General features: G+C 41.2%; 1 protein-coding gene and 1 pseudogene across 2 annotated transcripts in view; both read right to left on the bottom strand.

Annotated features, from left to right (window-relative positions):
• The window catches only part of KIAA0825 (KIAA0825 ortholog), a 432,275-nt gene that overhangs the window by 416,986 nt on the left and 202 nt on the right, over nt 1-15,087 (bottom strand). The gene's annotated exons all lie outside the window — the stretch shown is intronic.
• Nucleotides 11,061-13,740, bottom strand: LOC118932312 (U4/U6.U5 tri-snRNP-associated protein 1-like; annotated as a pseudogene).

Raw genomic sequence — 15,087 nt, 5'->3', positions numbered from 1 at the left:
AAGACACAGAGTAACAGAATGGATAAAAAAGCAAGACCCATCTATATGCTGCTTACAAGAAACTCACCTCAAACCCAAAGACATGCACAGACTAAAAGTCAAGGGATGGAAAAACATATTTCAAGCAAACAACTGTGAGAAGAAAGCAGGGGTTGCAGTACTAATATCAGACAAAATAGACTTCAAAACAAAGAAAGTAACAAGAGATAAAGAAGGACACTACATAATGATAAAGGGCTCAGTCAAACAAGAGGATATAACCATTCTAAATATATATGCACCCAACACAGGAGCACCAGCATATGTGAAACAAATACTAACAGAACTAAAGGGGGATATAGACTGCAATGCATTCATTCTAGGAGACTTCAACACACCACTCACCCCAAAGGATAGATCCACTGGGCAGAAAATAAGTAAGGACACGGAAGCACTGAACAACACAGTAGAGCAGATGGACCTAATAGACATCTATAGAACTCTACATCCAAAAGCAGCGGGATATACATTCTTCTCAAGTGCACATGGAACATTCTCCAGAATAGACCACATACTAGGCCACAAAAAGAGCCTCAGAAAATTCCAAAAGATTGAAATCCTACCAACCAACTTTTCAGACCACAAAGGCATAAAACTAGAAATAAACTGTACAAAGAAAGCAAAGAGGCTCACAAACACATGGAGGCTTAACAACACGCTCCTAAATAATCAATGGATCAATGACCAAATCAAAATGGAGATCCAGCAATATATGGAAACAAATGACAACAACAACACTAAGCCCCAACTTCTGTGGGACACAGCAAAAGCAGTCTTAAGAGGAAAGTATATAGCAATCCAAGCATATTTAAAAAAGGAAGAGCAATCCCAAATTAATGGTCTAATGTCACAATTATCGAAATTGGAAAAAGAAGAACAGATGAGGCCTAAGGTCAGCAGAAGGAGGGACATAATAAAGATCAGAGAAGAAATAAATAAAATTGAGAAGAATAAAACAATAGCAAAAATAAATGAAACCAAGAGCTGGTTCTTCGAGAAAATAAACAAAATAGATAAGCCTCTAGCCAGACTTATTAAGAAGAAAAGAGAGTCAACACAAATCAACAGTATCAGAAACGAGAAAGGAAAAATCACGATGGACCCCACGGAAATTCAAAGAATTATTGGAGAATACTATGAAAACCTATATGCTAACAAGCTGGGAAACCTAGGAGAAATGGACAACTTCCTAGAAAAATATAACCTTCCAAGATTGACCCAGGAAGAAAAAGAAAATCTAAACAGACCAATTACCAGCAACGAAATTGAAGCGGTAATCAAAAAACTACCAAAGAACAAAACCCCCGGGCCAGATGGATTTACCTCAGAATTTTATCAGACATACAGGGAAGACATAATACCCATTCTCCTTAAAGTTTTCCAAAAAATAGAGGTGGAGGGGATACTCCCAAACTCATTCTATGAAGCTAACATCACCCTAATACCAAAACCAGGCAAAGACCCCACCAAAAAAGAAAACTACAGACCAATATCCCTGATGAACGTAGATGCAAAAATACTCAACAAAATATTAGCAAACCGAATTCAAAAATACATCAAAAGGATCATACACCATGACCAAGTGGGATTCATCCCAGGGATGCAAGGATGGTACAACATTCGAAAGTCCATCAACATCATCCACCACATCAACAAAAAGAAAGACAAAAACCACATGATCATCTCCATAGATGCTGAAAAAGCATTTAACAAAATTCAACATCCATTCATGATAAAAACTCTCAGCAAAATGGGAATAGAGGGCAAGTACCTCAACATAATAAAGGCCATGTATCATAAACCCACAGCCACCATTACATTGAACAGCGAGAAGCTGATAGCTTTTCCTCTGAGATCGGGAACTAGACAGGGATGCCCACTCTCCCCACTGCTATTTAACATAGTACTGGAGGTCCTAGCCACGGCAATCAGACAAAACAAAGAAATACAAGGAATCCAGATTGGTAAAGAAGAAGTTAAACTGTCACTATTTGCAGATGACATGATATTGTACATAAAAAACCCTAAAGACTCCACCCCAAAACTACTAGAACTGATATCGGAATACAGCAAAGTTGCAGGATACAAAATCAACACACAGAAATCTGTAGCTTTCCTATACACTAACAATGAACCAATAGAAAGAGAAATCAGGAAAACAATTCCATTCACAATTGCATCAAAAAGAATAAAATACTTAGGAATAAATCTAACCAAGGAAGTGAATGACATATACTCTGAAAACTACAAGTCACTCTTAAGAGAAATTAAAGGGGACACTAACAAATGGAAACTCATCCCATGCTCGAGGCTAGGAAGAATTAATATCGTCAAAATGGCCATCCTGCCCAAAGCAATATACAGATTTGATGCAATCCCAATCAAATTACCAGCAACATTCTTCAATGAACTGGAACAAATAATTCAAAAATTCATATGGAAACACCAAAGACCCTGAATAGCCAAAGCAATACTGAGAAAGAAGAATAAAGTAGGGGGGATCTCACTCCCCAACTTCAAGCTCTACTATAAAGCCATAGTAATCAAGACAATTTGGTACTGGCACAAGAACAGAGCCACAGACCAGTGGAACAGACTAAAGACTCCAGACATTAACCCAAACATATATGGTCAATTAATATTTGATAAAGGAGCCATGGACATACAATGGCAAAATGACAGTCTCTTCAACAGATGGTGCCGGCAAAACTGGACAGCTACATGTAGGAGAATGAAACTGGACCATTGTCTAACCCCATATACAAAAGTAAATTCAAAATGGATCAAAGACCTGAATGTAAGCCATGAAACCATTAAACTCATGGAAAAAGACATAGGCAAAAACCTCTTAGACATAAACATGAGTGACCTCTTCTTGAACATATCTCCCCGGGCAAGGAAAACAACAGCAAAAATGAACAAGTGGGAGTATATTAAGCTGAAAAGCTTCTGTACAGCAAAAGACACCATCAATAGAACAAAAAGGAACCCTACAGTATGGGAGAATATATTTGTAAATGACAGATCTCATACAGGCTTGATGTCCAAAATATATAAAGAGCTCACACACCTCAACAAACAAAAATCAAATAATCCAATTAAAAAATGGGCAGAGGAACTGAACAGACAGTTCTCCAAAAAAGAAATACAGATGGCCAACAGACACATGAAAAGATGCTCCACATCACTAATCATCAGAGAAATGCAAATTAAAACTACAATGAGGTATCACCTCACACTAGTAAGGATGGCTGCTATCCAAAAGACAAACCACAACAAATGTTGGCGAGGCTGTGGAGAAAGGGGAACCCTCCTACACTGCTGGTGGGAATGTAAATTAGTTCAACCATTGTGGAAAGCAGTATGGAGGTTCATCAAAATGCTCAAAACAGACTTACCATTTGACCCAGGAATTCCACTCCTAGGAATTTACCCTAAGAACGCAGCAATCAAGTTTGAGAAAGACACATGCACCCCTATGTTTATCGCAGCACTATTTACAATAGCCAAGATTTGGAAACAACCTAAATGTCCATCGCTAGATGAATGGATAAAGAAGATGTGGTACATATACACAATGGAATACTACTCAGCCATAAGAAGAGGGCAAATCCTACCATTTGTAGCAACCTGGATGGAGCTGGAGGGTATTATGCTCAGTGAAATAAGCCAAGCAGAGAAAGAAAAATACCAAATGATTTCACTCATCTGTGGAGTATAAAAACAAAGGAAAAACTGAAGGAACAAAACAGCAGCGGAATCACAGAACCCAAGAATGGACTAACAGGTACCAAAGGGAAAGGGACTGGGGAGGATGGGTGGGTAGGGAGGGATAAGGGGGGGGAGAAGTAGGGGGGTATTAATATCAGCATGCATGGGGGGTGGGAGAAAGGGGAGGGCTGTACAACAGAGAAGACAAGTAGTGATTCTACAACATTTAGCTATGCTTATGGACAGTGACTGTAAAGGGGTTTATAGCGGGGACCTGGTATAGGGGAGAGCCTAGTAAACATAATATTCTTAATGTAAGGGTAGATTAAAGATAACAAAAAAAAAAAAAAAAAGAAAGAAAAGGGGGATTACTCCATGATAGGATAATACTAACTGCAAATCAACGATTAATGTATGCTTTAAATAGCCTTAATTTTGATCACTTAAAGGGTGTCAGATGATCGGCTATGGAGGTACACTTTTCTGATAATATTCCTTTTCCTTAAAAAAAAAATCAGTTCCTGTGTGGTGACCTCCAGTGACTTCTACACATTGGTATAAAGGGCATATCAAAGTGTGGGCAAAGGGTCTGTTTGTGTTTATACAGAGGATCAAAGCCTAATTTGGCTACCCAGAAAATGAACTAAGATACGATATGAAGAAGAACTTCCAACGTCAGCACTGTCTGGAAGAGTCATACCAGACGATGATTATCAAAAAACCTCAACAAAGATCCAGGCGATGCTGCAGTTGTAGCTGCATTCATCCCACCAGTTCCTGGACTTGCCATGGGAATGAAGAAGGAGATATCTAAGCTGGCCTGTGCATACAGTAAAACAAATTTGACTGGATCTACACTGTTGGAACTCAACCAAGAATTAGAAGTGCAAGTTGTAGCGCTCCAAAATCTTACAACTACAGACTATCTACTGTTAAAAGAACATATGGGATGTGAACAGTTCCCAGGAATGGGCTGTTTTAATTTGTCTGATTTCTCTCAGACTGTTCAAGTACAGTTGGACAATATCCATCATATACTAGACAAATTTTCACAAATGCCTAGGGTGCCTATCTGGTTTTCTTGGCTTCACTGGAGATGGCTGGTAATTATAGATCTGCTTTGGTTATGTAACTGTATTCCTATTATGTTAATGTGTGTGCGCAATTTAATTAGTAGTTTAAAACCTATACATGCTTATGTTACTCTACAAGAAGATATGTCAAAGAAATAATCAATCTTCCCAGGTTTTCTTCCGCCTGCTACCTCTATAGCTTTTCTTCTTCTTTCCTAATTACAACCCTTAAATAGAATTTGTGCCTCATATCAAATTTACCGAGTATCATAATTCCTCCAAGTGGTAAAGATACCTCAAGACAAATGCTGGGCATAGAAGCCACAGGGCATAAATCTGCAATGAAGTAAAAAACTAACCTTTTGAAACAATATGGCTTCTCTCTCACTTACCAACTTTACATTTCCCTGTATGGCCCCGGAAGATGACTGGTTAGCCAGAGATGGGTAAGATTCCTCAAGAGAGGAACAACCTAAGACAGGCACAGTCGCAGGGGGGCCATCAGGTGAGAAATTGGGGATCCACAGAGGTGAGGCTTAAAACCTCTCCCCCCTGTTTTGAGAGAAATCTTCTGCATCTGTGGATGTTTTACTGCCCGTGTCTAGCGTGGATTAACACATAGTCTACAGGCACACACCTGATCATCTACATTTGCCCTCTTACAACACTAAACTAAGTTTTCTAACTTTATCTTACATCTACCTACCACTTCAGCATTTTATTAAAAATAATAATAATAATAATAAAGGGAGAAATGTGGGATCCACATATAAATCAAGTATAAAAATCAAACAAATATTCATATTTGACCTGATTGTTTATATTCATAATGCGTGATCAAAACTGAAAGTTTCTGTGATGACTGCCCTTGTACTGTTCACCATGTAAGAACTTATTCACTATGTAAGAATTTGTTCACCATATAAGAACTTGTTCGTTATGCTTCAGAAGACTGGAGACTGGTGAGAATTTGGCTTGGGGTGGACTAATGATTGTGCATTGAGCATTGACTCCCCTACACAGAATTCTATTGTTGTTAACAACCATTTGATCAAGAAATATGAGAGATGCCCTCTCAAAAAATAAATAATTAATTAAATAAATAAATAAATAATAAGAGGATTAGGAGGCCAGCCTTGCCTTCCTTCAGCTCGGCTGCCCTCTCCACAGGTGCACAAGAAGGGCCTTTTGTCCCTGATGGGCAGGCTCAGGCTTCAGTGAGAAAGGCTCACACTGTGGGCCCATCCAAATATTAGCTGTGGACACTTTCCTACTTTGAAATAGAAGATCCTGTGCACTCAGAGCCTTGCCTTCCAGAGAACACATCTCTTCTGTTTTCCTTTTCCCAGTGCATTGAGGCCTGACTCTGGCTTTGACTTTATGTCCACATCACCCCAGGCTTGGGGTCAGGGCTTAGGCTCGCTCTTATCTCTGCTTCTACCGGTGTTCTTGGCCTGGGCCCCCACCAACAGAGAAGCAGGAGAGCACCCTGAGGGTCCACAAAGACCCCTGCATGGCTGACAAATTTCATCATAACTTTGGAGAAACTTGCCTTAAGCTGATGTTAAATAAATTTACCTCCTGTACCTGGTATTAAGATGGTTCCAAGATGCAACTATTATGTGTAACCAAAATCAATATTTTTCATGTCATTATCTGATCACACAATGAAGGTCAATTTATCAAATTGGAAAAATGTTGCATAATGGAGCAACACTGAGTCATGGCTCTACAACAAACTGGATGCTATTGAACCTAGTCTGTGGCCTGTCAGGTTGAATTGTCATTTTCTCAGCCTAGATTTTAAAGCCAAATCCACAAGCATGTCAACAAAAATTAGGCTCACATCCAATTCACTGGGTAGTCTTCATTGACTATTATTCCTAATGATTGGCATTGCTGTGGTGTGAGGTCATGGGAGGGGCAGGTGTGGTAGGCTCCTGTCAGCACTGACCACAAATACAGGCTTTAACGAAGTGAGTCTGGTGTGCTTTTTCCCACCAGAACAATAGGTTGAGAAGTTGTATTTTTTATTGTTTTAAAAAACTCTATAAACCCAAATAACCATCAACTGATGAACGAACAAATAAAACGTGACATATCCATGCACTAGAATATTATTTGGTTATAAAAAGGAGTGAAGCACTGGTAACATGCCACAGCACAAGTGAACCTCGGAAACATTATGCTAAGTGAAAGAAAATGGACATAAAAGGCCAAATATTGTCCGGTTCCATTTATATGAAATGTCCAGAATAGGCAGATCTGTACAGACAGAAATTAGTTTAGTGCTTGCTGGGGAAGGCAGGCAGGGAGAATGGAGAGTGACTGCTAGTGGCTCTGGGGTTTCTTTATAAACTGATGAAAATGTTCTAAGATTTGTTGTGGTGATCATTGCCCAACTCTGTGAATATACTGAGAACCACTGAATTTTACACTTTATATGGGAGAATTGTATGATATGTGAACTATATCTCAATAAAGCTGTTTTGTTGTAAAAAAAAATCAATTGCTTACCTAATGTTTGCATTTTTCAACTGTAATTTGGAATGGATCTTTTGATTCCTTAATTGTTCTCTGGATAACAAACTGTATTATAAAATACAAGAGGTCGTTAGTCTAAGAACATGTGCCTCAAATGTTAATGTCAATGTCTGGCAGCAGGGACTGTACTTCACTAGGGAGAGGAAATAAAATTCAAGGGATGAAATCTAAACACACTTACAAGTTACAGTATGTGACAACCATTAATTATTTTTACTAACAGCTACCATTACATTGAGTACCGTGGCAACACGATATTCCTCTAACTGATGACTTTGGCTCACAGATCCCCCATTGGCCTGACTTAAGCTTTCTTAGAACAGTGCAACAGTTTGAGATCCTTCTTATCCTCCTTTCCTTCCTTCCTGCCACCTCTTTGTTTCCTCCCCCTTGCCCTTCACAGGTGGTCAGACCTGCAGTGAGGCCTGAAGGCACCTCCTCAGAATTCTTGCCATGTCTCCTTTATCCTTCACAGGCAGTTTCCCCCATAAACCTTTTGCACATCTAATCCCTTCTTGGCATCTGCTTCTCTGAGAATTTGAGGAAACAAAGTGCTTAGAAGTCTAGCCACCGTGTTAAATTACATGCATCATTATTTCATTTAATTTTCACAAAGGCCTATGGCGATACTACTATTCTCAGTTTACAAATAAGGAAACAAACACTCAGAACAGAAAAGTAACTTTCCAGAGTCACACAACTAGTGATAGATTTGAACTCATTTGACTTCACAAGTTGGAACCACAGATCTTATTTTAAAGCAATTAGACTTTATTAAACAACAAAATCTAGAAAGATCCCTAATAAAATTTTTCTGATGCCTCTATGTGGTTTTATAAATTCACACTTAATCCTAATAAATTCATAAAAGTCGGCATTATCACCTTTCCTCAGGGTTTCAGCCCCAGACAAGTTCACTACGGATTTGATGAGACTGAGAAATGACAACGGAATGTTCTTGGGGTAAAAGGGTTTATACCCAGCTTTATTCTCATGGCAGTAGGTCGAGCACTAGAATCACGTCTGCATCCAGCAGTCTGCAGGTCCATAATGCTCCTCCAGCCACCTCCACCCAGTGCTCTTTATATAGGGATTCAGTCAATAATAACTCATTGCCAGTGAGTGTGGAAGCAGTAGCCTAGCGTAGGTCAATTACATCATCAAGTAGTTTAGGGTGAGGTGAGGATCCTGAAAATAGGAACTCCCATTTTTCCCCACACCAGGTCCTCCAGAATCACCCCTTTCTACTCAGTGATCATTCATGATGCTTTCTCTACATAGAAACAAAGCCAACAACAGAAATCTTCCTCCTTCCAGTGCTTGAATACTACTGAGTTACTCCCAGGCTGCTAAACATCCTACTCTGCTAGCCCTAATGCCCACTACTGCTAGACTGTGTCCTTTCAGAGGCTGGGAAATGACCAGTTTTGGTCATTAGAAGTGATGATTTTGCAGACGCTGACTCAACTCATCAGGTTAAGGGAAGTGTTTGAGTGGTGAGCTCAAGATCTGCAGCTGAGTTAGCAAAGGCAAAACCCAGCATGATTATATTAAAAAGCCTGAGGAATGGGGAAGAGAATACTGCCTCTCAGCCTCAACTGTTACGCTATTGGAGACAGATATTTAAAATAGTGCTCCAGCTACTTCCCTGTACATTTTGGTTAGAATACAAGTAGACAAGGAGACAGATGGCTCAGGAAATATTCTAAATGCTAGTACAGTATATATGTGTGGTGGATATACACACCCATAGCAAGAGTGAATGAACATACATAACTGTTTAAATCATTTAGGGTATTTTTTGCTGAATAAATTTTTCCATAAAATAACCTAAAAAAATTGTCATTTTAACTAGTTAGGCAAAGTGATAAAATGTAAACCAGCTGAATTCAAGTAAGAGCATAAGTCCAAACTCAGGAACATGTAATATTTTGAAGTTAAATTCTTTGAGCCCCAATTTCTTCATCTGTAAAATGGTATGTGGGGAAAATGGAAGTTCCTATGGCCAAGAACCTCGCCTGACCCTAAACTACTTGATAATGTAATTGGCCTACGCTAGGCTACTGCTTCCATACCCATTGGCAATGACCTATTATTGACTGAGTCACTATATAAAGAGCACTGGGTGGAGGTGGATGGAGGAGCATTATGGACCTGCAGACTGCTGGATGCAGACGTGATTCTAGTGCTCAACCTACTGCCATGAGAATAAAGCTGGGTATAAACCCTTTTACCCCAAGAACAATCCGTTGTCATTTCTCAGTCTCACTGAATCCATAGTGAACTTGTCTGGGGCCGAAACCCTCAGGCAGGACACATAGGCATAGGCAGGTCAGGAAGACAAGGCAGTTCCAAGTGTGACACCACATTGGAGGGGTCCTGGAGCCACTTCTGGGTGGGGAGAGCACAGAAGTCCCCTACCCAGTCCACTCACTGACTTCAGATGGGGAAACTGAGGCTCAAAGAGAACAGGTGGTTGCTCAGGGTCACAGACATCAGGAAGGGGCAGAAGGCATGGAGGTGACAGCAAAGAGGGGAGTGTGTGAAGATCTCTCAGCTGGGGAGAGGGCTTACACTCCCCACCATTTGCAATCACTGCCATTTCGGCTGGTGCCAAGGACCAGCATGCACCCCACCAGAAAACATGTTTGTGGACCAGCCCCCACTCTCTTGGAACAAGACACTTGTGGACCTACCCCAATATGAATAGTTGTCTCTCAGAATGGGGGCCCAAACAGAGGCTAGTTCGCTCCTCTGAGCCCTCTCCTTCCTCTTGGCCAGCCTGAGCCCTAAGATAGCTATTGACTCACCAGGGCAGCAAGGGGGTCCCCAGGAGGGCACCCAGCTGAGGGTGGGGGTCAGTGGACAGGTGTGGGCTGGGATTGGTATAGGATTAAGGGCAGTTTTTCATTTCTTCTTCTTTTTCTCTTATTACATTCTTATTTCTATAACAAATGAGTAAATTTCCATAACAAATAAATTAAACGCCAACCCCATCGTTCACTTTATCTTGATTATACATGCAAATCACTGCTTATTGTAAAAAGCCTAACGTCTTTGACATGACAAAACTGTTACCACAGTTTGCCCTGAACTCAGTCTTTTTTTCCTTTATTATTAACCTTCATCATTCTAAACATCCAAAGTGAAGTTATCACTATTCTCTTTGCAGACACCTTTGCATTGTCCAATGGAATATTCTCCCCTTTTGTCCCCCTGCCAAAAGTTCTCACCATCCTTCAAGGCCCAAACTCAGCATTACCTTCTTCATGAAAACGTTCATCTGTACAAAGCAAAAATTAATTTTCTCTGTGTTCTCACCCTGCTTTGTGTTCAATGATCATATGTAAACTGTCCCTTATATAAGAACTATTTTGTATATAACTTTATCTTTCCTAGTAGACTATAATTGAAAAGTTTCCTCACCTTCGGCTAATTTATAAAGCATTTTTATATGCACCAATCTTTCTTCCTCACAAGGTTAGGGGAGAAAGAGAATATTCATTTAATGGCAACTGGATGTCAGGTAGTATGTTGGAAGCTTTATGTATATTATCTCATTTAAACCTCACAGCATCTGTGTGGATCAGTTTTATACATGAAAACAAGCTCACTAAGTTTTAGTGACTTATCAGGGTCATAAGCACAGCAGAGGGTTTTTGTTGTTGTTGTTGTCTTAAACTCTGGTCTTTTTCTTTCTAGAAAACAGGATATTCTTCAGAATTAAGTTCCATGTCATTTCTAGTATTGATCATTTCAACTTAATCAGTCTTTTCTGTTTTTGTTTTTCATTTCTTTTCTTTTTCGCTTATTACATTCTTATTTCTATAACAAACTTCATTTAATATTAAAGTCAGGGAGGGTGTTGGAAGGGAGGTTGGCCTCACTTGGTGATGGTGTTCACATTCATGCTCTTGCTGCTGCCACTTAGCACAATGTATGGTGTTTTCCAGGCCTTTTGCTTCTCCTGGAGCAAAGTCACGGTGCTCAGGGCTGGGGCTCATCTTTTTCAGGAGTGCCTCCTTGTCCAACTTCTTATTGTTGTTCGGTCTTCCTCTTTCCTGAGCCCTTCCCATGGAAGCAGTGGGACAGCTCCCAAAAAACCTCCTTGGGTGTGAGCTTCTGGCCAGTGTTGTCCACATACTGGATATTAACGTCGGGCCTGTTAACTCCTCCTTGAAGTCCTGGGTGAAGCCAAGGTGCTCCTCCTGGTGGCTGTATTTGTTGTCAATGGCCACCTTGTCCTCAATGCAGTACACAGCAGACAGGGACTTGTTGAGTGCCTCCACCCAGGCCACCTTCTGCACTGTCATCTCCAGCAGCCCTTTGTTCTGACATAGCAGCAGGGTGGCTGCCAGCCCTCCATTCATGATGGGCTCCTCATCCAGGATGGTGGTGGAGGAGGCAGAGAAGGCCTGCTGCTGGTTCTCCTCGTCCAGGTTGACTGTGCTGCAGCTGATGTTCTCTCAGTCAGACTCGGAGCTACCACTGGCAGAGCGCTCCTTGTTGCATTCAAAGTCCATGAGCTCCTTCTGCTCCTCCAGGTTGCCAGCCAGCTGGTTCGTGGGGGTCTCCCCCAGCATGCTGTAGAACTCTGATGTGGCATTGACCACGATGGCCCCTTGGATCCTCACCCTCCTCTCGGCCCCGCTGGCGAGATGACAGCTTCTTCGTAGTCTCCACCACCTTCCCCCCACCATCTCGCAGCTCCGCTCAGCCTCGTTCTCCTCTAGCACCTCTGGGGATCCAGAGCGTGGTGCTCCCTGCTCCTCCTCGTCACTGATGTCCATGATCTCCACCCGGGTGTCATATGACTGTGGGGGCTGGGGCATGGGCTTCTCCTCCTCCTGGACCTCCTTGTCTGCCTGGGGCACTCAGCAGTGCGGAGCCTGCCCAACAGTCGAACCAAAGTCCCCATCTTGAGTTTGGTCTCCAAGAGGAAACAAGTTGTCAGCCCGCACTACCACTTTCCTCTCCTCTTTGCAAATCATCTTCACCCTCCGTTTGTTCTTTAGAAAGGTCACCATTTTCTCGGGCGTGAGGTACTGCTCAGTGGCAAGCGAGGGCCGGGCTGTGCTCAGGGCCTGCGCTTGCAGCCACAGCTTCGTGTGGATCTCTTCCAGCCCCTGTTCCTGTAGGCCACCAGCCATACCGCCCTGGTCCAAACAGGAGTGTGGCCACTTGCCCTGGAGCTCCTCATCGTCCTTGTAAAGGATAGAGTAGGGCTTTTACTGTGACAAGTCGTCCACGCTCTCGTGCTCTGCATAGGGCAAGCAGACAGGCTTCTTCCTCCACAGTGCCCTATCCTGCTTCACTAGCTTCACATTCACAAGCACACCCTCCTTCTCCTGCAGTACACCTTTGTCCTTGAGGATGAGGCTCACAGTCTCTCTTTCACAGAAGGATTCAATGGCATGCTCCACGGTGAGGCCCTGTAGGTCCCGGGCACTGTACAGGCCCTGCTACCTCTGCCCAAACTCCTCCTCCACCAGAATGCTAACACCAAACTCTTGGTCCATCTTCTCTAGCATCTTGGCCTCTCTGCCAAGTCCTTCTCCTTCTGGAGCTGTCAGCTCCTCTCGATCCAGGCCACAGTGTCATTTAGCCAGGGATCATCCACCCCCAGCATCTTTACCTTCCCCAGCTTTTGGTTCAGGAGGTGCTTTTCTTTGGCAGCCGCCAGATTCTCCCTCACCTCCTCTCGCTGTCTCAAGGCCATGGGTTTCATCTTACTTAGACAATTAGACTATTTTTATTTCACTACATAACATAGAATATTGGAAAAGGTAGGTCTAATTAATCATACTCCCTTTAAATGTGTGATAAGCACCATTTGTCTGAGGGTCATGAGTGGAACAGAACAATTTTGTTAATAACCAGGAAATAGTAATTTCTTATACTACAAAGCACTATTTTATTAATTTCTACTCATTTTCTCTTTCTCCATATGTATGTGAATGTGTATGTGTGTGAGAAAAACTGCCTAAAGAGATAGCTGATACTGTGCCCATACAGTCACTAAAACATTGATGGTCTCTAGATGCCTTATATTTGTTTAAGTTAGGATAAAACTGGCCAAGGATGAACACAGAAAAGAATTGGATTATTCATGTTGTAAAATTACTTGATGGTAATTAAATCCCTAACACATTCCTTAATCCTTAAGGGATTAACTTCTTATATTAATATGTTAGTTCCTTAAGACAGTCCTTTAATCTCTTTATACTCAAGTTTTGCTATTCATTGTACTTGTGAATATGACACATTATCCAATTTTACCTGAGGATAGGGGAAAAAAATGATTGTTGTGATTATTTATGAAAGCAGAGTAAAAAGAGCCAAAGTTGGGAGTCAGATTGTTCAAAATATCAATTGTGCCATTTAATTGTATAATTTGTGAGAATGTCTTTGAGTCTCAGTCATAAGCATTTGTGTCTCAGTATAAAATGTTTGTAAAATAATAATATTTTTCTTGATGAACTGTAGTAAGGTTAAATAAAATAATGAAAGTACCTGGCAGACAGTAGCTATTTGTGGTTAGTATGACTGGTTGGTGCTGTTAATTTGAAAGAAGATATCATAAATTAAGAGCAATGATACCAAAAAATCAAAAACCACTGCCTGTCTTAAAACTAGTTCTTATGTAGAAACATATAACCTCCCTTTAAATTATTTATAATCCTTTCAACTGGAGAAATAAAGAAAAAACACAAGATTAAATTAAACTGGCAGAACTGGGACCAAATGAAAAGATTATAAAAAGTTTCTTGAATTATTAATCAACAAGGAGATTAGAAAATCTATGTACTAAGTCTAAACATGGTTGTAATACTCTCAAAAGGTAACAAAGAATTTGGCTGGTACATCAGGGGTCTTGAACTGAACAGATTGCATGTTCTTTAAAAAAAATCAGCCACTTTTTATAAAGAAAAAACATGATTTGTAAATATAAGATGGTGAGTGAAAATCACTTACTTGAAGACACTGCATTTATCAAGGAAAGAGAAGTAGCCAAGGTTCACTACACCACATCTTTCAAATATTCCGCTGAATGAGCACCTTTCCTCATATTAGCCCTTACCTCAAAGCAATTTCTCTTTAAAACTATTCTGGTTACTCCAACCAAAATCAAAATTCTTCATTATAGAGGAAGCCTGGAACAGAGCACTAATACTCCTTTCTGAAAGCACACCTACTTGATGACGGGTTTCCAAAGGGTAAAAGTTGTATGTAAAACCCATGCATGAAATTTTAAGCTTGTTTTCATACCTCATGAGCTCACAGTCAGGCAAACAAAGACCATTCCCACCCAGTGCAAACTATGGCGGGAACGTTTACTTAATTCTATCAGGAACAACCCCTCATCCCACTTCCAAAATGTTTGCAAAGAGTGTCCATTCAGCTGACTTCCTGCCTCCCAGGCACTGCATCCAGGGCAACAGGTACAATACTTGGGAAAAGGACGGCAAAGCCCAGTAGAGAATCAAGGGTGACCAAACTTTGCCAATGAGCGTGAGGACGCTACTTGATCCCTGGCAGAGGGACTACTAAATTGAATTCCAGTAAACGGTGTCTTCAGCCTCACCCAGGGACTGCTGGGGGCCCGAGGTCGAGTTCCAAGTGGGAGAGGAATATTACGAGTGGGGAAGATAGTAAGCAGGGATCCCAAGGCCTTCTCCAGCGGCACAGAGGGTCAAGCACCACAGAGCTGGTTGGGGAC

Source organism: Manis pentadactyla, chromosome 2 (assembly GCF_030020395.1).
Source record: "Manis pentadactyla isolate mManPen7 chromosome 2, mManPen7.hap1, whole genome shotgun sequence".
Taxonomy (NCBI): domain Eukaryota; kingdom Metazoa; phylum Chordata; class Mammalia; order Pholidota; family Manidae; genus Manis; species Manis pentadactyla.
The sequence above is the reverse complement of the archived record's forward strand: the minus strand, read 5'-3'. Positions and strand labels throughout refer to the sequence as shown.